Raw genomic sequence first — 27,092 nt, forward strand, 5'->3', positions numbered from 1 at the left:
TTTGACCCCGTGTCCCAGTGAGCCCTCTTTTTCAGCAGCCAGGCTGTCAATTCCCAGGGAAGGGACTCCTCACTGTCTGCTTCTTCTGCTCTTGTTTCAAAGTAGCAGAAATTTTGAGGGAGGGTGGGGTCACAATACAAGACAGACAGCCCATGCAACAAAAACTCAATTTCTTTCCCTGATTTTTTATACAATCCATATACCTTTCTTCTCTTTTCATCATCATCATCATCATCATCATTAACTAAAGAGTATACTATATTCACATTTCCTTAGTTTTTACCTAATGTCTTTTTTCTCTGTTCTAGAATGTCATCCAAAATGCCACATTACATTTCATCATCATGTCTCCTCAGACTCCTCTTGGCTGTGACAGTTTTTCAGACTTTCCTTGCTTTTGATGGTCTTGGCAGTGTTGAGGAGTACTGGTCAGGTATTTTGTAACAGGTTTCTCAATGGAGATTTGTCTGATGGTTTTCCCATGGACAGACTGAGATTATGGGTTTTTTAGGAGGAAGAACACAGGTCAAGTGCCGTTTTCATCACTCATATCAAGGGTACATACTATTGACATAACTTACCCCTGTTGATGTTGAGCTTGATTATTTAGCTAAGGTAGAGTTTGTTCAGTCTTTCCACTCTTTTGTCTCATTTTCATAGTTTTTTGAAAGGAAGTCACTGTGCTCAGCCTGCACTTAAAGCATTGGGAATTAACTTTGTTTTCCAAATCATCCTAAAATCTAATCACACATTTCTCAGGAATGTTGCAACAACATAGCTGGCCATCGTCTTTGACATAGAGATAACAACACGTCAGCCAATGTTATCACATTTTGGGTACTCTCCCGTTTCCCACCCACATGGCTTCTACGAACAGCTGTGACCCCTGGATTTGGGGCCCACAGAGACATGAACCTGCTCAGTGAGTCTATAAAGCAGAATGGAAGCCAAAAGTGTACAGTTCATTAGTTACTCTCATCTTTAGTTCTTTTTGCTTACTTTGCTAAATTTTTCCCCACTTTTAAATTAGTTTTTGGTCATTCCCACTCTTCTCACTCTTTTTTTCTTACTCTGCCTCATTTTATAACTTTCCTAGTCCCAGGTGTCTTCTTACAGGTCACATATAATGAGTTAGAAAAAAATTTGTTGGGATAAACCTTAAGCAACATCATGCCCTACTTTCCACAGATTGCTAACCAGAGCTGCATGCCTATGTGTTAAAGTTGAAATATAAAATTCCCCTGAGCAAAGAGTAAAACAGCAACTATTTCCTCAGTGGTATCATTACAAATTAATTTTGTAAAATGCACACTTTAGTTTATATAATACTAATACAAAGAGAGATTCCAAAATCCAAGGTGACGCCAATTTTCTGCATTAGCTTTCAAAAATATGTACTTGACATAGTTTATCCCCACCCTATGAATCAAATGTTGAAGATATAGAGAAATAGTCCCTGATATTAAGGAGCTTACAGACTAACAGTTAGAAGTTAGCTAACTGCCCACATGGTATAACTGAAAGGTTATCTCCTTTATTTATTTATTCTGAAATTGCAACTATTACTGCAACTTTTTTTGTAAAGGCTATATTAAAAGGTACCCTAATGCTATAATTAGAGGATTATAAGTTCAATAATATATTCTTAAGCCTAACTGATTGACTATAATTTAAAAGATTGAAAATATGCAATATTGTTAGGATGCATTTTATTACAAATTGATTGCTCATGTTCTTTGCTGATTTTTTAAGTAGATTATTCATCTTCTTTGTTTGTGGAAGTTCCTTGTCTATTTGTATTACAGTCCCTTTACCTATCATAGATTTAACATGTTTTCTGACGTTTGCTCATATTTTTATACATTCATAACATTTTTGCCATTCAAAGAATTTTAGCTTTGGCCGAATTTATTAATGTTCTCTTACTTTCCTTCTTTCATATCCCTTTAACATTCTAACTCAAAATGTTAAGTGGAAAATATTAAAGTTCAACATTATATAAACAATACGATCTCAATTTTGTGAATAAAAAAATAGAAAAAGAAAAAAGAAAAATTGTATTTCCCAAATTTTCCAAACTTTCTTTACTCAGCATGTATTATTCTTATGATCAGATTAAGCTGTAAATATAACTAATATTTTTAAACATACAGATGTATCTCAAAAAGAAAGTGCATAAACCCTTTAGCACTAACTATCATTTCAGCATGGAAGAGCCAGTATCCTTGGGAACAGTGCTCGGAGTAAGTGAATTTTAAGCAAATGTTGGGGGAGAGTTCATTTTTTCTTTTGGGAAAGATATCCTCCTCTGCCAAGACTGGTAAAGCTGGTATCATCTGGACATTAGAGAAAGGACACTGAACAGCTGAGAAGTATAAAGAACCAAGAAGAAAAAATAAAATGTTGAGTAAATAATATGTCACTATTTTTATTCATATTTGAATGAAGGTTCTCTATTTCAGTCAGTACCTGAAATCTGTAAATAATCTGGGAAAGGCAATAGAGATTTGGAGCTTATTCTCCTTTTCATTAAAAGACACTAACTACTTCTGAGAGTCTATAAAATACAGCCATTTAGACCAGAGGGATCAAAGAAATATGAGAGTTTTGAAGCAGTGCCATTCAACAAAAGATTGGGACTAGCAAAATGGGAAGAAAAGTGTTGCCTGGACAGAGAAACAAAGGATTCAAAAGAACTCTGACCAAGAACGAACTGTGCCTAGGAGCCTGAGGAGTAATCTTCAGACCAAGGGACAGCTTTGTATACTAAGTATGACTCTCTCTTCAGCCCGTGTGGCCACTGTGCTGGGGAAGAGCCTGGCAGTGGGGCAGCAGTGTTTGGAGGACTTGGGCTTTCAAGCCAACCTCAGCTTCTCCACTTACCTACTCACCACTGTGTTACCCAAAGCAAGTCACTTAGCCTCTCCAAGCCACAGTGTCCTCAATATCAGTGTTGGCACAGAAGGTGACTGTGAAAGGTGTTTGAGATGATGGCTCTAAGGAGTGTGGTCCAGCCCTTGGCCCACCATCTAGACCAGCACTGACACCTGGTGGGTGCTCAGTAAGTCGTTGAACAAATGCCCTAAGGTGAGTTATTCTTTAGGAAGGACAGTGGCAGGTAAATGGTATAGACATATGTGATATTGCAAACAGGGGGATAACTGCTCTGCTTGGGTGTGGTATGGGATGTGGTTGTAATGGAAGAGCTAGGATTTGATGTGGCCCTTGAATGAGATAAATTTGAATGCATAAAGAACATGAAAAGGAAGAGACAAAAAGAATAGGGTGAGTAGAAGCATATGGATGAGGCTGCACAAATCATTTTTGACTCAAGCAAATGGAGAGAGGCAGGAGATGAGGTGAAAAAGCAGGAAAAGTTGGATGGGACAGGGGGAGAAAATGCAGAATAAATTATATTCCATTGTTTAAAGCTGAATGGTGGATTCACAAGTATTTTATTATCATCATTATTATGCTTCAAAACTTACAGGTATGTCATATATATTTATTGGTATGTATCAAATATTAAATAACATTTTTTAAGTGAGCTAGAGCTGGAGAGGAAGGATTGGTGTGTTAATTACAAAGTAGAAAGAAGATGCCTAAATTTATATTTAGTGGAAAAAAAACTCTCATGGGTCTGGTATAGCTATCGCCTCTGTTTTCTCTAACATTTTGCACCTGTCCTTGTGCACTTAATAAAGTAGTATAAATTTATTATCAAGTAAAATTATTAATAAAACTTTAAAAGAAGGGTGTTATGTTTTCTACAATCTCTTTCATCTTAGAAATTCAAGACTCCTTAACCAATTCCTTAGCACATTTCTGGACATTCTTGCATTGCTACTTGACTGAGTGTAATGTCTAACTCTCAACTAAAGTACCTAAAATTAATTTAGCTCACAATAGCCCCTGTGGTTTCCTGCTGTTTTACTGACATAATGCATTTTTGCTGAGAAACTGCCTTAGAATTCAACCTGTTTATCAGCATTTCCTTTTGACAATTTTAAATCTTAACCAATTACAATGTGATACACACAACATCTAATTTCAAAATAATTTTGCATAAAGTTTCTTCATAAGAATGAGGAGTTTGCTCAAGATGGAATGGCGGCTGCACCAGGCAGAAGGTTGGAAGAGGGCTAAATTCACTGGAGGGGAGGACTGAGGGTGGGGAGAGTGGGAGGAAGCATGAATTTCAGAGACAGCAAGGTGGAAGAGTTCATGCTGAGACCAGCAGTTCTCGGATAAAAGTGAAGAAAGAAACTTCTGAGTGGGCTGAGGGCCAATGTTTGGGGAGGGTAAGGAAAAGCACTAGAGAGGAACTTACAGGAAAGGCCAGAAGAATTTTAAACAAGAAACAGACTCACACTCAAGCAAAATGTGCAAATTTGGGTCCATTAAGTGAAGGAAATTTTGATGTGAGAGCTAACACAGATCTGCCCTTCCTAATTGCTAGCAAATTCACATTAAGGCTCTCAGAGCCCCATCATTAATACATAACAATAACAATGATATCAATAAAAATACTAGCAGTGGTTATTTATTGAGAAGTTTCTGTGAGCCATGGAAGTACTAATTACATTACATAGATTAACTCCCTTGCTATTCCTACGATCTATGTGTGGGTGTCATTATTCCAACTTTTTAGATGAGGGTAGGGAGACCTGAAGAAATTAGGTAACTTGCCCAAATTCACAGGATTAGTGAGTCCTCAGGGAAGGTGGGAGCTGCCAGAGACTGTAGAGTTTTCTGTGTATATTCAGGGCACTCCCCACCATATCCTGACCCTTTTAAAAGTTGTCTTTAAATTTTTGGCTCATATATCTCCTAAAAGAATTCTGAAAAGCTTCTATTCCATGGTACATTTATAAGTTAACATCTGTATTTTTCCAAAGTTTAAATAGTTACAAATGTGGTAATTTCTGGTGCAGTTTAAATTTATCCAGTGGAACTTATACATTATAGTGTTTTAATACCAATCATTATTCATTTTAAAAATACATGAACAATTTTTTAAGTTACTATTTGATCTCTTCCTTTTCTCTCCTTGAACTCTTATTTCCATTCCACTTTCCCCCAAATAATTTTACCCTATTGTAATATATCTTAATCCTTAAAATCACTCTAACATAATTTGCTATAATAAAAACATGTGATCCAGCAATCCTATTTTTGGGCATCTACCCAAAAGAACAAGAGATATTTTATAAAAAAGACTTCTGCACTCGAATGTTTATAGCAGCACAATTCACAATTGCAAAGATGTGGAAACAACCCAAGTGCCCATCAATACATGAGTGGATTAATAAAATGTGGTATTTGTATAACATGGAGTACTACTCAGCTATAAGAAACAATGGTGATATAGCACCTCTTGTATTTTCCTGGATAGAGCTGGAACCCATCCTACAAAGTGAAGTATCCCAAGAATGGAAAAATAAGCACCACATGTACTCACCATCAAATTGGTTTCACTGATCAACACCTAAGAGCACATTTAGGAATAATATTAATTGGGTGTCAGGCAGATGTGGGGGATGGGGAGGGGACGGGTGTATACATACATAATGAGTGCAATGCACATCGTCTAGGGGATGGACATGCTTGAAACTCTGATGGGGGGGGAGGGGGAACAAGGGCAATATACATAACCTAAACTTTTGTATCCTCATAATATGCTGAAATAAAAAAAAAAGATGTGGCTATTTTTGAATTTTTTATTTAATTTTCTGTAACTTTAGCCTCTGAGTTAAAACAATTTCTTCAGATTTGACCTATTGGAGGGAAGGGGAGGAAAAATATTTGAGCTATTATTTCAAATATTGTTTGTATACAATGATCCAAACAGTATAACCCAAATGTTGATAGTTACTAAACATAAAACTATAACTTTATGAGGAATACATTGTTAATTGATGTGGATGAAGTTTTTTTTCCATTCGATGCATTCGTGAATAAATATTACTTATTGCTGAATGAGTCAGGATTTAGTAAAAATTAATAGCAAAATGGAGAGAAAGTATTCGGCCACTTCAGGGCATCATTTACCAAAGGTGCATTAGTCATTGCTGTTAAGTCATATTAATAAATGAGAGCAGAAGTAGTAAGGAGTGACAGTTGGCAGAAGACTTCTGCTCACCTTAACAAGAAAAATATGGTAAAGAAATAGTTTCTCCTACAAGTAAAAAAAAATGTTGAAGAAAACGTAGTACATTGTTCTACATCATAAATTTTAAATTTTATAAATTATTAATTTAAATTAATTTTTCTTATATTTGCAGGCTTAACACTGGTTCTTCAGAATCCAGTATGAAAGTTTTTAGCTCCTCTTCTATGAAAAATATATAATAGAGACACAGATGAGCACCTTGACTAAATAACATTTTCCAGACATCAATATTTTGAAAACTATTTCCTTGTCATCATGAAATTATCTTTTTTTTTTTTATTTTTTAAATACTCGGGGACAATACCCAATGGCAAGAGTCTTAGGATGTCTTTCTTTTTACAATGCGAGAATGGTAGATGTAATATTGTGATATAATAAGAAGCATATATTTGGTCTCTGCCCCTGGTTCCTGATGCATAGCTCCTAAAACCCTTGGAATCTCCAGAGTGAAGAGTGTCTTTTGTATGCTGATGAGGTGACTGGTGGTCAAGGGCTCCTGATTGGCAGGGGAAACAACGCAGAAATTAAAGGACTGGAACTTTCAGCCCCACTCTCTGACTTCCAGGGAGTCGAGTTGATCACCAATAGCCAGTGATGTAATCAATCATACCTATGTAATGAAGGCTCCATAAAAAACAAAAAAGACAGGATTTTCAGAGCTTCTGGATTGCTGAACACATGGAGGTTCCCAGACTATGGCAGGCCCAGAGAAGGCAGAAAAACTCTGGTGCCTTACCCCACCCCTACCTTGCACAATGCATCCCTTCCATCTGGCTTTTCAGTAATATCTTCTATTATATCATTCATAAGAAATGGGTAAGGCAGGCGCGGTGGCTCATGCCTGTGATTCTAGCACTCTGGGAGGCCAAGGCAGGAGGATTCCTTGAGGTCAGGAGTTCGAGACCAGCCTGAGCAAGAGTGAGACCCCATCTCTACTAAAAATAGAAAATATTAGCCGGGCGTGGTGGCAAGTGCCTGTAGTCCCAGCTACTAGGGAGGCTGAGGCAGGAGGATCGCTTGAGCCCAGGAATGTGAGGTTTCTGTGAGCTAGGCTGATGCCATGGCACTCTAGCCCGGGCAACAGAGTGAGACTCTGTCTCAGAAAAAAAAAAAGAAGAAAGAAATGAGTAAATGTAAGTGTTTCCCTGAGTTCTGTGAGCCACTCTAGTAAATTAATTGAACCTGAAGAGGACTCCTGGAAACCCTTACTCATAGCCAGTCAGAAGCACAGGTCAAAACCTGGGGCCTGTGATTGGCATCTGAAGTGTGGGGCAATCTTGTGGAACTGAGCCCTCAACCTGTGGGACCTGACTCTATTTTCAGGTAGATAATGTCAGGATCTAGTTAAATTATAGTACACCCGGTTCCCTAGCCTGCTGAATTGCTTGATAGGTAGGGAAAAAAATCCTTGTCAAAAGTGATGTGTTGAGTGGTAGGAAAAGCACTTTGGTTTTTCTTGTTTATAATGGTAGATGTGAAAGAGGAGGTAGAAAGTTGAACTCAGCTGGCCCTGACCAGAAATGAGTGCTGAAAACATGCCAGCGAACCTCTTGGAAAGTCTTCAGGTACCCCCAAGAGTACGGATGCCCAAGTTTGAAGTCTGCTGACATGTGATAGCAAACATGTTTGAAAAATAGAGTGGAAAGAACATCAGCTTTAGAATCAGTCAGATATGGGTTTAAATCTTACTGCTGCCGCTCATAACTTGTCTGAGCTTGAGCAAGTTACTTAAAATCTCAGATTTTTAATCTGTAAAGTGACAACCTTTATGCTGGATTGTTAAGAGGATAAATGAGACAATGTGCATGAATCTCATAATGTAGTGCCTGGCCTGGACAAACATTCTTAAGAAATATTCATTTATTTTTAATGTTTTCTTTACTTTCTAACAGTGACAATACTACTTATTCCACAGGATTTGTTGGGAATTTAAAAAGATAATTTGAGGTTTGTTTTTCTTCTCCATTAGAATGTCAGAAATTTTTATTTATCAAACATTTGACTATTTGATTCTTTAAATATTTATGGAGTGATTAGTATGTGCCAGATACTATTCTTGGTGCTTGGGATGCAAAAACAAATAAGACACAGTTCTTGGTGTCATGTAGCTCACATTGTGGCCAGAGATGTAACTACTAATTATATTGTAATGAGTTAATTACTTATTAGATTTAGGATATCTTACTGACCTCTGAGAAAACAATTTCAGTAAGATGAAGAGAACAGATACTAAATTCTGGTTCAGTAAGGAGTAAATGAGAAGTGAAAAAGTGGAGACAGAGTACATAGACTACTTAACCATGATTAAGTAAACTTCTTGAAGTTTAAGTCAAAATAGAAGAGGATGAAGAGGGTGGTGGATCAGAAGGCAGAGTAAAGAAATATAGGAGATGCTAGTACATTTATAGACCTAGCAAAGGGGACTGGTACCTAAGATAGGGCAAAGTGTAGGCCAGTAATGTGTGGGTTCCAATGTGCTTGAAAACCACGGCATTAGGGTACAACTGGAAGACAGGAAAGAAAGGTGGATGAAGAGGATGAGACAGGCAAAGTCAATTTTGGTTATTAAGTCTGAATTCCTGATATCCAGTCACAGCTAATATCCATCTTTCAATGAAGAGGCACCTTGCTCCTGCCATCCTTATGCCTGATCCATTGGCAATGTCAGCACTCACAGGACACTGAGTTTGAAAATGAAACTTTAATGATTAAAATAAACAAATGACAAAATCAAGGAGTTAATCAAAAGAATAAAGTTATGAAAAGACTCTTTATATTGATTTTATTTAGACTTTCAAATAAATATGTTTGTTTTCAGAAATGGCAAGAAAAAAAGAAAAAGTTTAAAGTATATATGGAATAAAAGACCCCAGGAAGAGGGGTTGAGCAGACATTACTCATGGAACTGTGAAACATACATACATACACTCAAGCCAACCCTGTATCTACTAAATTAAGAGTTCCAGGAGTCTGGGCCCAGAATATGTATTTCTGGGCCCAGAATAAGCACCACTCCCTCCTCCCCTGGTGATTATGATTAATTCTTGTGAACTAGTGATCTAGAAATCAGACTGAAATATCCTATGGTTATAGCCATTAAATAATTTACCCAAAGCTAGGTGTAAGTCAGTTTGTTTCATTCCAAATAATTCCAATCACACAAAAGTTTAGATGTGAGATTGTCTTGAGAAGGTGCCATCCTCTGCTAACCTCAGCACCAGCATTTCCCACTGGCTTCCTACCCAATGAAATCCACAAATCAGAGTCTTGTAGGTTCCAATACTAGGGATCACTCTACTAGAAGCACTTCTTTACAGATTATATATTCCTCACACACAATTTCTTTTATATTTTTCCGTCCAACCAGAACCAAGGGCACATAGTCCCCAAATTATGTCTTCATGATTTTCTAGAGGCAAAAAAAGGTGAATTTGCTCAGGGTTGAGGTTACTAAGAAAAAAGAAAAGCCTGGATTTTTTTTTAAAGTACATTATGTACTATTATTCACTTACTCTAACCTTAATAAAATAGATTTTAAGGATGTTAACAATATATTATGCATGAAGAATGGGAAGATTGAGGGTGTGTGGCAATTTTATAGTTCCCTGTAGAAAATAAATATGCTTAAATTATGTGTTTGTAGGCTTAGAATTTTACCAGATGTCCAGATATTATTGTGTTTTTTCTTCATGAGAAATTCTTTAGAAAATTCACCAAAAGTAATCCTTATCTAGCTATTCTCCCTAACTGCAATATGTACACTTGCATCTGGAATAAAAGAAAAATAAGAATTAAATGTGTAAGTAAAGCGAAATAGTTTTGAAATTTGAAAGTACTGATAATATACTGTTTAACAATAACAGCCAAAATAACCTCTATTTATATGGTGATGTTTAGATGTCAAGAAAAATGAAGGTAAGTTTGTCATTGAGTTCTCTTCTAAATGTTGTAAATTAGTTAAATATATAAAGGTAAGTTTAGTGGGGCAAATTAATTGCTATTTTTAATAATAAAACAATAGTTTAATATTAATTAATGATTAATCTGTGACTTGCATGGAGCTAAATATTTGATATAAACCATATTTTTTAATCCTCCCATCTATCTTGCTATATCACTGATTGTTCTATGGGAAAATGGATTCTTAGAAAATAAAAGTGATTTGTATAAGGTCAAAAACCTAGTAAGTGGCAGAGCAGAATTTGAACCTATAGATTCTGAATCTAGAGTACCAGTGCTATCACTATAAGCATCATTTTAAAAAATGTTCAAGAGTAAAGAATTATAGTTTCTGTATAGAACTAACCCACAATATGCACCAAACACACACACACACACACACACACACACACACAAGAAATAATGGAATGAAGGTAGTGGTAACCTCCTGATGAACTCATAGGACTTATTATATGTCTCATGTTGTACAAGAATTCAGTAAAAGCATTCTCAGTGTGAGCTATAAAAACACTTTAGATTGTACTTTGAAGCCAAATGGATTGAAGATCAGCCGGTTTACAAAGAGCAGCCTCAGATGTGATGTAGTCCTATTAGGTTTCAGTAAATAAAGAGGTTAGAAAGAGATAGTTTCCATATGAGCAATGAGGATTTGTTTCCTAGATCATGCTGCTGATGTCTTTCACCAGAGCCTACAGATTTTTTTCACAAACTTTGAAGGGAAAAAATGAATTAGGTGCCAAAAGGCAACTCAGAAATATCCAAAATTACACAGGAAATCCTTAATTCATATATTCATTGCTAGAGTACCTAATATTTGTCAAGCACTCTGCTTTGCCAAGGTTCTTGTGACCTATATTGGACACCTACATGCAAATTAGAGTCATAGCCCAGTTAATGATGTTAACAAAGAAAGTCAACAAAGAAGGTTATAATACCATATTTTTAGTGTACCTTTTCTATGTTGAGATACACAAATATTTACCACTGTGTTACAATTGTCTACAGTATTTAGCACGGTAACATGCCATACAGCTTTGTAGCCTAGAAGCAATAGGCTATACCATACAGCCTTCGTGTGTTGTAAGCTATACCATTGAGGTTTGTGTAAGCGCACACTATGATGTTCTCTCAACAATTAGCTTGACTAATAATGCCTTTTTCAGAATGAGTCTCAGTTGTTAAAGGCCACATGACTGTATGCAGATTAGAAAACTAAGGCTTTGTGTTAATAGTAGTTCTATTAATAATAGTTAATAGAATACTGTAGGGACAGTATTAAATTCCAAACTGATCATGCTCATTTGCTACACAAACTCCAGCCTGTGAGGAACTCAGGGGACACTTCTAGGAAGAGGGATGCTCTGGATGGGATTAATAGACAAGAAAAGAAAGAACTAGAACAGTGACCAGGATAGTAGAGAAGAGTTAAAAATTATGACTCATTCAGAGACTTGCATAAAAGGTGTAAAAGTACTAATGCTCTTTGCGCATGCTGGAGCAGAGAAGAGGAGACAGGAGAGAGGTGGGAGCAGAGCCTTGAAGGGCCTTTTATGTTGTCACATGTAGTTGATATTTTGTCCTAAGGACGATGGGAAGACTTTAAAACAGGTGAGTGGCATTATTAGATTTGCATTTTAGAAAGATTACTCTAAAAGCAAGTAGAGTTTCTCATGGCATGTAGAGAGGAAGGACATCATAGTGCATGTTTCCCCGTTGCAATATCCCTTCTCCCCCTAAGTTATCCGAAATGCATTCCAATCATATTTCTAGAACCAATTTTTAGGTACTATCTTTTTTCATGTTATTCTGCACTGACTGAAAAATTGCAAGTATTACACATTGTTCCTCAAGATAGAAGTAAAAACTATGGATGTTTTTGTCAACCATTTCATGCAGAGCACTAACACTATCTTGTCAGATTATGCCCTTCTGTTCTCAAAGCTTTGCCTTAGGACATTATATTAATAGAAAGATGTTATAATGGGAAAATTATTTGGGGGATGGAGAAGGCTAAGAAATAATAAGGGCTTGAACCAAGGCCATGGAAGTAGAAATTAATGTTAAGGCTTGGCCAAGGTGATGCGATCACAATGGGAAAACAAATAGTCTAGTGTGGTTCTTAGGTTTCTTGTTTGGGTGTCAAGGACAACACAGAGCACAGGAGGAAGAACAGGTTTTTGAGAGTGAAAGGATTGGAGGAGCACTGAGATGTGATCTTTGAATAGTTTAATTTCCTGTGTCTATGGCATAGCCAAGTGTAATTATTTGTAGGAGATGCAACATATGGTTTTGGAATTCAGGGAAGCGATAGGATATGGCTGACAATAAATGTGTGTGGGTTTAATTGATCATCAGATGACTAAACAGGAAGGTCATTTGGGTAGAATGTATGTTAGGAAATAGAAAAAGCCTGATGTTAGAAGCCTAAGCACAGTATGTGGAATAAACTACTGAAGAGGAAACTGAGGAAGAATGTCAGAGAGGTGGAGTCTTGAGGTGAAGCTGATATCAGAGAAGATGGGGTGACATCTTTTAAGAAACAAGGAGTGGTGAGAAAGACCACTATTGAGAAAAAGAGCAAAAAAATTTCTTTGATGAGCTAAAAGGAGGTCCATTGACAATGAAAAATCTAAGTAATGCTTATATTCATTAAGCTTCCCAAACTAGTAGGTATAATTTCAAACTTTCCATCCCAAATCTGTTCACTCAAAGAATAAAAATAAGTGCATCCACTAAGAGTATAAGAGACTATCACATTAAGTATAAGAATAAAAAATAATTAAAGAGATTTTGTGTGTGGGGAGTATTGGGGTGTATGTGTGAGAAAGAGAGAGAGAGAGAGAGAGACACTCAAAGAGAAAATTGTAAGTTAGAGAAGGCTTATTCAACAAATGTGCTGTAACTATTTGCTAGCTACCTGAAAATATCAATTTAACTTTTAACTTTATACCCTATGCCTTTATACCCTACTCTAGACAATTTGAAAAGTAAAAATTTTTAAAGTATATAAATTAGAAAAAAGTATATAGGTGAATATTTGACTAATTTTAAGATGGAGAAGGACTTTCTAAAACTAAAATCAGTGAAAGAAACCAAAAAGAAAAAAATTGCATATAAATAGTTTAATAAAATCTATATATCAATCTTACAAAAATTTTAAAAATTAGAAAAATATTTCCAACAAATGGTACAGACAATATTAAAAAGTCACCTACAAAGGAGTATTTTGTGAAGATAGTGGGCAATAAGCATTCTGTCCTCCAAATATCAGGAATCTGATTGCTGCTTCAGCTGATGAAGGTGCAGACACAGAGGCAGGCAGCCATTGTTGTACCTTCTCACTAGGGCTGAAGCAACTTCCAGGGGATTAAAAGGGCCAATGCCTTTTTTTTTTTTTCTGTAAACAAAGAATCCTTTATCAGGCAAAACTGTCTTTCAAAAGTGAGGGAGAAATTAAGACTTTCCCAGAAAACAAAAGCTCAGAGAGTTTGTTATCACTAGACCTGCCCTACAAAAATGCTAAAGGAAGTCCTACAGGTTGAAATGAAAGGACAGTAGATAGTAATTCCAAGCCATATGAAAAAATAAAGATCTCAGTAGAGGTAAACACCTGGGTAATTATAAAAGCTAGTATTATTATCGTAATGGCAATGATTTTGATCTCTACCTTTTGTTTTTCTACATATTTAAGAGACTAATCAACTTTAAAAAATTGATCTAAAAGCTAGTGTTATTGTAATTTAGGATTATAAGTCCACATTTTATTTTCTACATAATTTAAGAGACTAATGTGGTTAAACAAACTAATTATTAGTTTAAGTTTTTGGAAATGATGGATAAAGATGTACATTAGTGACATCAATAACTGAAAGGGGTGGCGGTAGAACTATAAAGGAGCAGAGTTTTTATATATTATTGAAGTTAAGCTGGCATAAATTACAGTGTTATAACTTTAAGATATTAAATGTAATCCCAATGTAACCATAAGAAAATAGTTATAGAATATACAAAAAAGGAAATAAGAATGGAAGTAAAATGTTTCACAATAAAAAATCAACTAAACACCAAGGAAGACAGTAACACAACAAATGAGAAGCAAAAAATGCTATAGGACATATAGAAAAGAAATAGCACAATGACAGAAGTACCAATTTATCAGCAATCACTTTAAATGTAAATGGATTAAACTCTCCAATCAAATGACAGAAATTGTCAGAATAGACAAATAAACATGATTCAATTATTTGCTATCTATAAGAGAGTCATTTTAGATCCAAAGACACAAATAAGTTGAAAGTAAAAGGATGAAAAAAGATATTCTATACAAATAGTAACCAAAAAAGAGTCGAGTGGCTATACTAATAGCATACAAAATAAAGTCTAAATCAAAACAAGGATTTCAAGTGACAAAAAGGACATTGTATATTAATAAAATAATACAGCAAGAAGATATAACAGTTATAAAAATTTATATGCCCAATAATAGACCATCAAAATATGTGACGCAAAAATGGACAGAATTGAAGCGAAAAGAGACAATTCTACAGTAATGGCTGAAGACTTCAATACTTACTCTCAATAATGGATAAAACAACCAAACAGAAGATAAAAAAGGAAATACAGGACTTAAATAACACAATAAGCCAACTAGATCTAACAGACATAACAAGTTAGTACAAGCTTATTTTGGTACAAAAAAATTGAAATACAAGCATAATTTGTCCATAAGATGCATTTTCCATAAACCGTCTGAAGACCCCTCATGTGTGTATATTATTATGTGATTATAATCTCTTTAAGATTATAATATCTAAAACTTTAGCTCATAACAGTAGTTAATTGTATTGTTCAAGCTTATCCAGAGAAATAGAGCCAATAGGATGAATGCATGGGTGGATGGGAGGTCATGTTTATACTGGGTGAAGGTGAGGAGAGATTTATTATAAGGAATTGGCTCAGAAGAGACCTAGTCTCTTCTGGCTTCTAAGGTCTCAGCTGAGAAGTCTAAAGTTAGTCTGATGGGTTTCCCTTTGTAGGTTACCTTCTCCTTTTGCCTTACAGCTTATAGGAGGGACTCTTTTGTGTTTATTTTGGCCAGTCTGATGACTGTGTGTCTTGGGGTCTTCCTGTTTGTAATGAATCTCCCAAGAGTTGTTTGAGCTTCTTGTACCTGGATATCTAGATTTCTAGCAAGGCCAGGGAAATTTTCCTCTACTATATCCTCAGATAGTTCATCCAACCCTTGTGTATTTTCTTCTTCACCCTCAGGGATGCCTATAATTCTCATGTTAGGCCTCTTTACATAATCCCACATTTCTTGTAAGCTTTGCTCTTTTCTCTTATTTCTCCGCACTATCTCTGAGACTGACTTATTTAATTGAAAGGTGTTATCTTCAATCTCTGGGATTCTTTCTTTTGTATAATCTACCCTGTTCTTAAGGCTTTCCACTGTGTTTTTTAATTCCTTGAATAAATTCTTCATTTCCAGAAGTTCTGTTTGATTTTTCTTTAATATTTCAATTTCTTTAGTGAATTTTTCTTCCAAGTCCTGAATTTTTTTTTTTTTTTTTTGTGGTTTCTTTGTGTTGGGTGTCCATTTTCTCTTGTATATCATTGAGTTTTCTTGCACCTCTCACCTCTCACAAAAATCAACTCACAGTGAATAACAGACTTAAACCAAAGGCATGAAACTATAAGAACACTAGAAGAAAATTTTGGAAACAGTCTTATAGACATTGGCCAAGGGAGAGAATTTATGAAGAAGACCCAAAGGCAAACACAGCAACAACAAAAATAAATAAATGGGACCTGATCAAATTAAAAACTTCTGCATAGCCAAGGAAACTATCACGAGAGCCAACAGACAACCTACAGAATGGGAGAAAATATTCACATGCTACACATCTGATAAAGGGGTGATAACTAGAATCTATGTAGAACTCAGGGAAATCAGCAAGAAAAAAATCAAATGACCCCATTAAAATTGGGCAAAGGACATAAACAGAAACTTTTCAAAAGAAGACAGACTAATGGCTAACAAACATATGAAAAAATGCTCAATATCTCTAATCATCAGGGAAATGCAAATCAAAACCACGAGATATCATTTAACTACAATGAAAATGGTTTTTATCAAAAAGTCCCAAAACAATAAATGGTGGTATGGTTGTGGAGAGTTAGGAACACTCATACACTGCTGGTGGGACTGCAAACTAGTACAACCTCTATGGAAAGTAATACGGAGATATCTCAAAAAGCTAAAAGTAGAACTACCATTTGATCCAGCAATCCCATCACTGGACATCTACCCAAAGGAAAAAAAGACATTCTATAAGAAAAGACATCTGTACTGAATGTTTATAGCAGCGCAATTCACATTTGCAAAGATGTGGAAACAACCCAAGTGCCCATCAATACATCAGTGGATTAATAAAATGTGGTATATGTATACCATGGAGTACTACTCAGTCACAAAAAACAATGGTGATCTAGCACCTCTTGTATTATCCTGGATAGAGCTGGATAGAGATACTTCTACTAAATGAAGTATCACAAGAATGGAAAAACAAACACCACATGTATTGACCCTCAAATTGCTATTAACTGATCAACACTTATGTGCACATATAGTAGTAACATTCATTGGGTGTCAGGCAGGTGGGAGGGGGGAAGAGGGGAAGGATATATTCACACCTAATGGGTGCGGTGTGCACCATCTGGGGGATGGACACGCTTGAATCTCTGACTCGGGTGGGGCAAAGGCAATAAATGTAACCTAAACATTTGTAGCCCTGTAATATGCTGAAATAAAAATAAATAAATAAAAAAAACCAAATTGGTAAAGACGTAAAATAATCTATGTTCGTAGAGGATATAATCTTATGTGTAGACAAGTCTAAAGATTCTTGAAAACAGGTCATGGCACAGTTTAAATATAGTGTGACCTCTATTCTGTGACACCTAAAGAGGTGGTTTGGAACAGAAAATATTTGGGAGGACATATACCAAAATGTTAATATTCTTTATGTATCTCTCTTCACTGATTCTTTAGCTAAGAATGTCTGTATTCTAATCCTACCTGGATATTCATTTTCTTCAGAAAGGGATTTATGTATCATCTGAGTAGACTTCTCTGCTTCAGAATCACATTTGCACCTCATGTTGACACACATAACTTCACGCTAAATTTTCATGAAGCAACTCTGTCTGCATTTATTCGATATGCAGCTGAATAAAAATCTATTCAGGCTTTGATTATAAGTAGATTCTTATGTTACCAAAAATCTGATTTCTTTCCTGACAGCTAAAAATACCTTGCTGAGATTCTAAATATTTATTTAAAAAGCTCACCTAACCCCTAAAATACCAAACGTGCCTTTTATAAATCACAAATGAAAGTAAGCAGATGATTCAAAAGCCAAATTTAATTATTTTGTAAAGCAAAGTCCTGCTGAGCTATTTAACTCAAACTTTAAAATATTGATTTTTTTCAGTTTCAATATAAAATATAATCATTATAAATAGTATTTATTTTCTCTACTGATATGTGTATAATTGTGATTTAAGCAAGAGTAGGAGACATTTTATATAACTGTCGAATCTCTCTGTCAACTTGAATCTAGAGCTATACTTTCTCAATTGTTTGAATAGCCTTTATTATAAGGCATATCCAATTTGCAAACAAAGCTAAAATCAGTTGTGAAAAATCTCAGATTATTTCTTATTAGAGCACATAAAGTTTTCCTAAATACCAAGAAGTACTATGAAATTTCATCTTCAAAATTCAATATTATACTTCTTTCAATATTTTTATTGATTTTTATTTGGCTTAAATCTATATGTTTTGCTGCAGAAAAACAAAATAAAACAGCATGTCCAAAAAGAATATGTGACAACACAAATATGCAGCCTTTTGAACATTATTTTGACATCCCTAATAAAAGTCAAGTCATACTTCAAAGTATACATCAAGAACTATTACTTATAAGCCCCGAGCAAACCAAATGGAAAATAATATCCTCAGCAATTTAATTTGGATTACATTTATCCATGTTTACTTGCTTCTGTACACTTAGACACACTAATGCTAAAAAAATTAATGTTGGCAAGAGGAGCTATGCTAAAAACTTTTCCTAAGACATTAATTCCCTCTTATCTTTTGGAATGCATAATCTGTAAATTTTACTGACATTGTAAATCAATCAAAAGTGCTTAGAATGCCAACTGAGTGTATGCCTCATAGCTAAGTGTACAATAATGGAAAAGATGAAAAACATTACTGCACCCCTGGTATTGGTGAGAACACTTAACTAATTGCATAGCTCATCAGCTCCTGCCAACTAAAAAAAGAGCAACAGCCAGGTGGAGCATCTTGACTTGCCACATCGTTTTTATCAGGAATGTTCAAGAGGTAAGAGTCAAACAAAGATCAGCTCTTAAACCACCCAGAAAAATGCACTTTCTTTTTCTCCCGTCAGCCTTGTTTTGGTAGCAATAACTTCAGTCAGAAACTATGAATATGTTTTTATGACAGACTGATGCTGCTAAGGGGTAAACTTCAGCTATAATCTTCCTTGACGTTTGCAATAATTTTGAGTCTTTCTTGTGTGAAATAGTTTTTAATAAATCCAGCTCATAAACAATTGTATAACCAGTGGCACACCCAAAAGGGTACAGGCCTTGTTCACAGAGAGTGAATAATTCATAAGAGCTTTTAAAATTAAATGAAAAAAATAAAGCAAAACAAAAAATTCTTCTTTATCAATATCTACCATTTGTCAAGATCCAGGAACTATAAGGTTACACCCTCATAATGGTCAGCTACAGATTTTATTTTAAGCATAATTTTAGTGCAGTTCTGGAGTAAAATACTAATATTTCTTCATTAGAGTAAATCTTACACAGTCATCAGGAAATGTCCCCTGATGTAGTTCTGACTGTTTTTTTCTCACTTAGTTATAAGTTGGTCCTTTTCTTGTCTCATCACGGATTCTCCCCCTCCATGTTACATTGTCTCCTCCCTTATAGAAGAGCTGCAATGCACTGTACAAGGTACACCCGTCTCCGAAGATGTTCAGCACACATATTTTAAAATAGAATATAATTTCCCAAACAGACATATTTATATCAATAGCTATTTTTGTTTGCACTTTCTACTGAACAAATGGCTGTAATTATAGAAGCATCATGTAGCACATTACCGTCTTCATTTCACATGAAGCCAAGTACCTTTTACAAATTTTCCATACTCTCTGTTCCTTAGGTTTAGCATAGGTTTTGTAAAACACTTTGGGTTAACAGAATAATGGAAGAAAAAGGAAAACAAAATCACTACTAATTATTTACTTTGTGCCAGACTAGTTACGTCGTATATATACCCTATTTTGTCTCACCTAATTCTTACACTAACTCCCTAGGGTAGGTATTTTTATCCTTAAAGTAAAATTAAAGATATCAAACAAAACATTGGGAAGTACAGATACTGGCCCAGGTAATATACTAGTTATTGATGGAGCCAAAATGTGAATAATCTCTCAACCTCAACCTGTTTATATTATAACTTCTAGGCTCCGTGGAAACTGAGAAACTTGCCTGTCATTACTAGTGAGAGCTTTGCTCTGTGGTTATTCTTTGCTTTGTACTATCAAATTTATTCCTATTTCCTTCTCCAGCCTTATCTTGTGGAAGCGATTGAGGTAAAAATAACTTGTGGCTCCACTGGAATTTTCTTGTTCAACTATTATATTGCCTCTACATAACTCTTCTTATGTAGAAAGGATTTAGCATTATCTGTGCCAAGGAAGAGAACTCACAAAATTGGTGTTCCTCAAGTTATATTTTTGTACTAATGTTTAATATTGTGTTTAGGAACTTGAAGATAGGATTGGGAGGCATGCTTATTCATTTTGCTGTCTGCAGCCTGGTGTGCAAGTTAACACACAAGACAAGTAGAGAGTACCCATACAGATTAAATAAAATTTGAAGACTGAAATAAACTCAATAAACTAGAAACAGATTTAAATTCAGGAAAGAATGTCTGCTATTAGCACTCTTATTCCACACAGTGCTGGAAAGTTCTAGCCAGTCATCAATGCAGGAAAAGGAAATCAAAGTCAGACAGTTTGGAAAGAAAGAAATAAAAGCCCTTATTTGCTGGTGACATAATTGTCTACATAGAAAATTCTAAGGAACCCACAAAACATCTCCTAGAATTAATAAATGAATTCATCAAGGTTTCAGGATACAAGCTAAACATAGAAACCTCTTTATATTTCTATATACTAGCAATAAACACATGGCCACTAAAATTTAAAATACGATGCCATTTACAATCATTAAAAAAATCAAATACTTAGATATAAATCTAACAAAACATGTACAGGACATGTATGCTAAAAACTAAAAACAATAACAAAAGAAATCAAAGATGATCTTAACAAATGGAAAGTCAACATGTTTATGGTTTTGGAAGCTCAACATGGCAAAAATGTTAATTCTTTCCAAATTGATATACAGGTTTAATGTAATTTCTTTTAAAATTCCAGCGAGATTTTATTTTTTAGATATGAACAAGAAAATTTATGGAAAGACTAAGAGACTAGAATAGCTAAAAACCTTTTTAAGAAGAAGAATAAGTAAGAAGATTCAGTCTACCCAATTTCAAGACTGATTATATAAATATAGTAATCAAGACTGTGTAGTATTGACAGAGAGATAGACACATAGAACACTGAAATAGAATAGATAAACCAGAAATACCCCACACACATATGCCGAACTGGTTTTTGTCAAAAATGCAAAAGTAATTCAATAAAAGAAGGATAACCTTTTTGATAAATATGCTGAAACAATTAGACATCCAAAATTAATTAAAAAGAACTTAGACCTAAGTGTCATACCTTATACAGCATAAAAATTAACTCAAATAGTGGAAATAAATGTAAAACATAAAATTATAAATGTTTTAGAAAGAAAAATAGAAAATATTTGAGATTGAAGGCTAGGCTGAGTTCTTAGACTTGACAACAAGGCACAATTTGAAAAAGGAAAAATTGACAAATTTGCCTTCATTATATTTAAAAACATTTGCTCTATGAAAGAACTGGTTAAGGTTATAAGGTTATAGCTAAGGTATAGAAGGGGAGACAATATTTGCAAAACACATATTTAACAAAAGGGCTAGTATTTAGAGTATATAAAGAACTCTCAAAACTCAACAGCTAAAAACCAAACAATCCAGTGAGAAAATTGGCAAAAGATATGAACAGTTATTTCACCAAAGAAAGTAGACAGATGGCAAATAAGCACATTAAAAGATGTTAATTTATTGTATATTTCAAAATAACTAGAAGAGTACAATTGGAATGTTTCTAACACAAAGAAAAAAAGAAATGTTTAAGGTGATAGATACCGAAATTACCCTGATTTGATCATTACACATTGTATGCTTGTAACAAAATGTCTCATATACCCTATAAATATGTACATATTATGTATCCATAAACATTAAATTTTTTAAGAAATGTTAAATTTCATTACTCATCAGGGAAATGCATAGTAAAACCACAATAATTTATCACTGTACACCTGGAAAAATGGCAAAAATTTAGAAATAGTGACAATACCAAAATGCTGGTAAGTATGTGGAGAAACTCGATCAGCTATAGATTGCTGTTGGAAATGTAAAATGGTACAGCCTCTCTGTGCATAGCAGTTAAATCACTATTTCATCATTATTGGTTGAAGGTCAGTCCTTCATTTATTAATTCTATTGTAAAACATTACAGAATGTATTATTATAAAATCAGACCTCATTGATTGTTATAAAATTTTCTAAGTATATTTTTAAAATTTTACAAATTTCTCACTTTACCAAAGGGTTAAGAGAGTGACTATATGAGTTAAACTCAATGTCACTCAGTTTAATGTTGTATTTCCATGTATGTAAATTTATGGAACAGTACTAAGTATGAATTTTAGTACTGCTCAAAGGAGAGTAAAAGAGTTTGGCGCTGTGATTTTGAAGAAACTTAACTTCAGTCAGATCTTTTTGCTGATTCATGTTTAGAAACATTAAGTGTAAATAATCCATCAAGATAGATTTTAAATGGATTATATGTAATAAAGTTAAAAATATTACCAAAAGACGAAACAAAAGTCTTAAGGACTAAGGCATTTTCTCTCTAGTAAGTAATTGTTAAGAAATCAAAAGCAAATCAAAAATTTCCACTTGTTTCATTTTGAATGTTAAAATAAAAATTTGAAATGGTTGGGAAGAAAGGCGTATCACATCATCTCTTGCAAAAGCCATTATAACTGTTTTATTGGGGAAGGAGCTTGCATAAAATTTTCAGGTGCTAATAAACTATCTACTACCATTTTATATTTCTCCTGGGCTGATTAGTCTGGTGAAATATATGTGTATTTCTTCCCAAGTTCACTTTTTAGATTCCTTTAAAATTTGTGTAGAAATTTGCCATCTCAGAAATACATACATAAAAGGTAGACTTGGTGTTTGAAAATAAACCTTATACTGTGAATTCTAAATGGTCATCTAGACATCTTCTGCAAATCAATCCATGGACAAATAATTTGACAGTGAATATACTTGCACAGAATATCATAGACACTCCTACTCTTGGTACCCAAACTAGTCCACTCTTCTAATGAACTCTGCTTTCTCCTTTGATTCAGGATGTTAGTGGTCTTAATTAAACCACCAAATGGATATGGCCGGGTTACTTGAAGCAAGATGGAACGTACTGGGAATGACTATGGTCTTTTAAGCCTTACCCAGCATGGCTGAGCCAAGCAAGAGAACAGGAAGAGTGCAGACACAGCTATAAATGCAAAATACAAGAACCAAAATCCAGTCTGGCAGTTTTGGTAGCTGTGAATCAACAGACATCCTGCATCCTGGGCAACTGGGAAAGATAAAAGTGGCAATTGTTTCAACAGGTAAGGAAATGTAGTGATGGGAAATTTAATGGGGTGTGTCATTTCTACTAATTCTAAGCAGGCTGTACAATACTAATAGCAGGGCAGACTATCAAAAGGTAACAAGAGTTTTGTCACTTAGCTGAGGATCTGGAGCAGAGGAGTAACATCATCTGACACACATTTTAACAGGAAACTCCGTATGTCAGAGAGGCCAGGTAGAAGGCTATTACAATCACCCAGGCAAGAGATGATGCTGGCTTAAATCAGCATGATGGCAATGGACATGTGAGAAGTGGTTGAATTCTGTGTATATTTCTATAGTAAGCCCCAGAGGATAAACTAATAAACTAAATACGGGATGTGGAAGAAAGAAAGGCATTATAGATATTCTTTTGGTGCCTAAGCAACTGGAAAACTGAATTATCAATAATTAATGTGAGCATATACTATATCATGACTTTTGGAATTTTAAAAGGGTACTTTTTAAGGGTATTTAAGGGTGCTTAGGGGATACTATTAGTACCCTTGGGGTATCTAAAGAGCACACTATTAATAATTATGCTGAGAAAACAAGCCAAACTGGGGTATATGGATACCCTAATATTTAATGAAGTGGAAAGACTATAGGAGAAGCTGAATTCGGGGTGGGAGGTGTGATATCAGGACCTAAGTTTGGGATATATTAAGTTTAATAGGCCTCTGAGATATCTTAAAGAGAATGTCTTAGCTCTGGCTGCTATAACAAAATATCATAAACTATGACTTATAAACAACAGAAATTTATTTCTCATCATTCTGGAAGCTGGAAATCTGAGATCAGGGTCCCAGCATGGTCAGGTTTCAGTTAGAAACTTCTTCCAGGTTGGAGACTGCTATCCTCTTCTTGGATCCTTGCATGGCCAAAATAGAGTGAGAGAGAGCTTTCTGGGATCCCTTTTATAAGGGCAGCGGTCCCAATCATGAGGGTGGAACCTCCCAAAGGCTTATACTACTATCACATTGGGGGTTAGGATTTCAACACGTGAATCTGGGAGATACAGAGACATTCAATCCATTGCAAAGAGATTGAATATAACTCATTGAACATAATGATTCTGAATTCAGAACAGAGCTCTAGACTGGAGACATTAATTTTATTGTCATCAGCACATTGATGGTATCTAATGTCTTGAGGCTAGATGAGAACAAAAGGAGGTGAAGATAGCTAGTTAAGAGAAGAGGCCGAAGGACTGACCTCTGAGCCACTTACTTATTTAGAAGGCAGGAGGATGGGGGCAAGCCAGAAATAAATAAATAAGGAATGTGGAGAGAACTCCTGTGACCCACTAGGTATAAATTTTTGCCTCAATGCAGATATGTTCATAAGACTATAGCTCTAATTTGTTTTGAAAAGTTAATACTTGAGTTTCTCTAATACTTAATATATTGGTAGCCTATTCAAACATATAAGAAAATGGTGAATTTAAACTACTTCTTGAAATCTAATCAAATTCTATTTATTCACACAGCCAAAGAATTAAGAAATCCCCACCTTTCATCAAACAGTATTACAATACTCTCATTAAGCCTTCTGCTAATGCCCCAGAAATTAATTTTTAAACAGAATATATCACAGCCTGTGCCCTGATTCAACTCCAGCTGAATATTATAATCACTAATAGAAGGTTTCCAGATCCAAATTCCCATGGGAGGTGGTAAGAAACAAAATAAACCTTTGTAAAATTACATGTATAAAATTTGCCAGGAAAATGTAGAGTCGGATCACAAGCCAGAGTATGGACAATATCATCATCCATCAGGCAACTTCTTAGTAAAGCAAAAATAGAAGTCTTTTGGCACAAAATCAAAGTTCACATTTTGAAATGAAAAAGATTAACAGAAGAACAATCAAAGCCTTAAATTTGAAGTGCCCATCCTACAAAAAAAAAAAAAAGAAAAGAAAAGAAAAAACAAAAAAAACCCTCCCTTTAAATAGATGTTTTTGTTCCTTTAGTTTTTTTTAAAGATTGAGAATAAATGTTACTTCAACTAAAATTGATTCAATTTATATTACTTAGCCATGTGATAAAAGCATTTATAATAGACAGAGGAAAGGTAAATTGAAAGTATTTAAAATTTAGTTGTGAAGGAATTGAGAGAGTCTTATTTTTCCTAAGGTCCCTAGTGTCCAAATGTTTTTATAAAAAATATAACTTTTTTCAAATCCTATCTCTAAATTTGAGAATTTTTGATAACAAATCTGAGAATAACCAAAAGAGAGAAGTTTCAGCTAAGACCAAACAGTATCTTTAAGACCAAACTGTTTACAAGACATTTTGTTTTAAATAACTAAAAGACAACTTGTCCCAAATAAAGAACAAATTCATCACGTTCTAAGCTGAGGTAACAACTTTCCTCAGTATTCTCAGGTCATCAATAAACCCCTCAGCTCCAGTTCTCTAGTTCAAAACATTATACCATCTTTCATATATTTGTCCTTTTTCCTCATTATCCTTTAACCATAAATTATTTTTTGAAAATATTTTTTTCACAGTGTAACTCTGTGTAAGAAACATTATTTATTTAAAATATCATGTTCTTTTCTCATTGATCCCAGAAAACCATGTCATTAAAACTGACAGGGGCAAACACATAAGGTGCTTTTAAGAAATCCCATTAGCAGTCAATAAAACACACAAAAACCCCACCTATGAGAAGCTTATATTCTGTTCAGGGAGACAATAAACAAGTCAGTAAATTATGCTATATGAGAATGAATAACTTCTAGAAGAGAAAATGAAAACAGGACAGGGAATACCAAGAGTTGGGAAGCACATGTAATTTTAAACAGAAAATATTTGGTCTGGAAAGGGATCACCCAAGGGCTGATGTGTCAGCTAAGAGTTAAAAAAGAGGAGACCTTCCAGGAAAGAGGAGAGGAGACTCCAGGAAAAAAGGAACAGCAAGTACAAAGACCCAAAATTTTCAGGAACAGAGAGGAGACCAGTGTGGCTGGAGCAGAGGGAGCAAGGAGAGATATGTGTGGGATGCTCTTAGAGTAACAGGGGCTAGAGCCAGGAGAACCTGTGGGACCGTTTAAGAACTTTTGCTTTTACTCTGAGTGATATGGTCAAGCGCTGGAAGATTCTGAGCAGAGTGACAAGATCTGATTTACTTTCTGACTGCTATGTTGATGAGGGACTGCAGGGCTCAAGGTTGGAAACCAAGAGACTAGGGATCTAGGACAGGCATGATGGTGGGTTCTCAGAACAGAGGGGGAACACTGGAGACGGACAGGAGCACGCAGTTCTAGATCTACCCTGAGAGTAGAGCCTACTGGATTTAACAACAGATGATGTGAGTATGGTGAAAAGAGAGCAAGAGTGGAGCCATTAACTGAGATGGGGATGACTTTGGTATAGTAGATTTGAGAGTGAGATCGGCTCAGTTGTGGATATATTAAATTTGAGATGTTTTTTAGATATTCAAGTGGAGACCTTCGAGGAGACTGAGGTTTAGAGAAAAGAAATCATTAAGAGGATGAGAGTACCCAGTGAAGAGAACTGAGAGCTAAGCCCTGAGGGTCCCCAGTATTAACAGGTCTCTGGAAAGGGAAGAGAAAACATTTCTAGAATTTCTATTTGGTTCTTTTTCAGATGAGCCTATTCTTTCTTCATAGTTTGCTGTTTTTCTCTTTATGTTTTGATTCCTTATTATGGTCCTTAATCATTCTAACATACGTCTTTATAGTATCTTTCAGACCGTTTTCTTATTGTCAAAAGCTCTTGATGTGTCCACCCTACTGTGAGAGTCCTTCCATGATGGGTGATACATTTGCTTTGCCAAATGAACCAAATAAATATTAATTTTGTAGTTCATTTCTCTTCTTGGGGGATCCCAAACCATAAACCCATGAGACACACAGTCTAGGATTTTTATTTTCTTCGAGGGAGGTCTGTTACTCAGAGCCCAGACAGAAACATACAAGTTTCTCATACAGTTTTATTTTATTTATTTATTTTTTTTTAGTTTTGCCCATTAG

This window comes from Eulemur rufifrons, chromosome 15 (genome assembly GCF_041146395.1).
Source record: "Eulemur rufifrons isolate Redbay chromosome 15, OSU_ERuf_1, whole genome shotgun sequence".
NCBI lineage: Eukaryota > Metazoa > Chordata > Mammalia > Primates > Lemuridae > Eulemur > Eulemur rufifrons.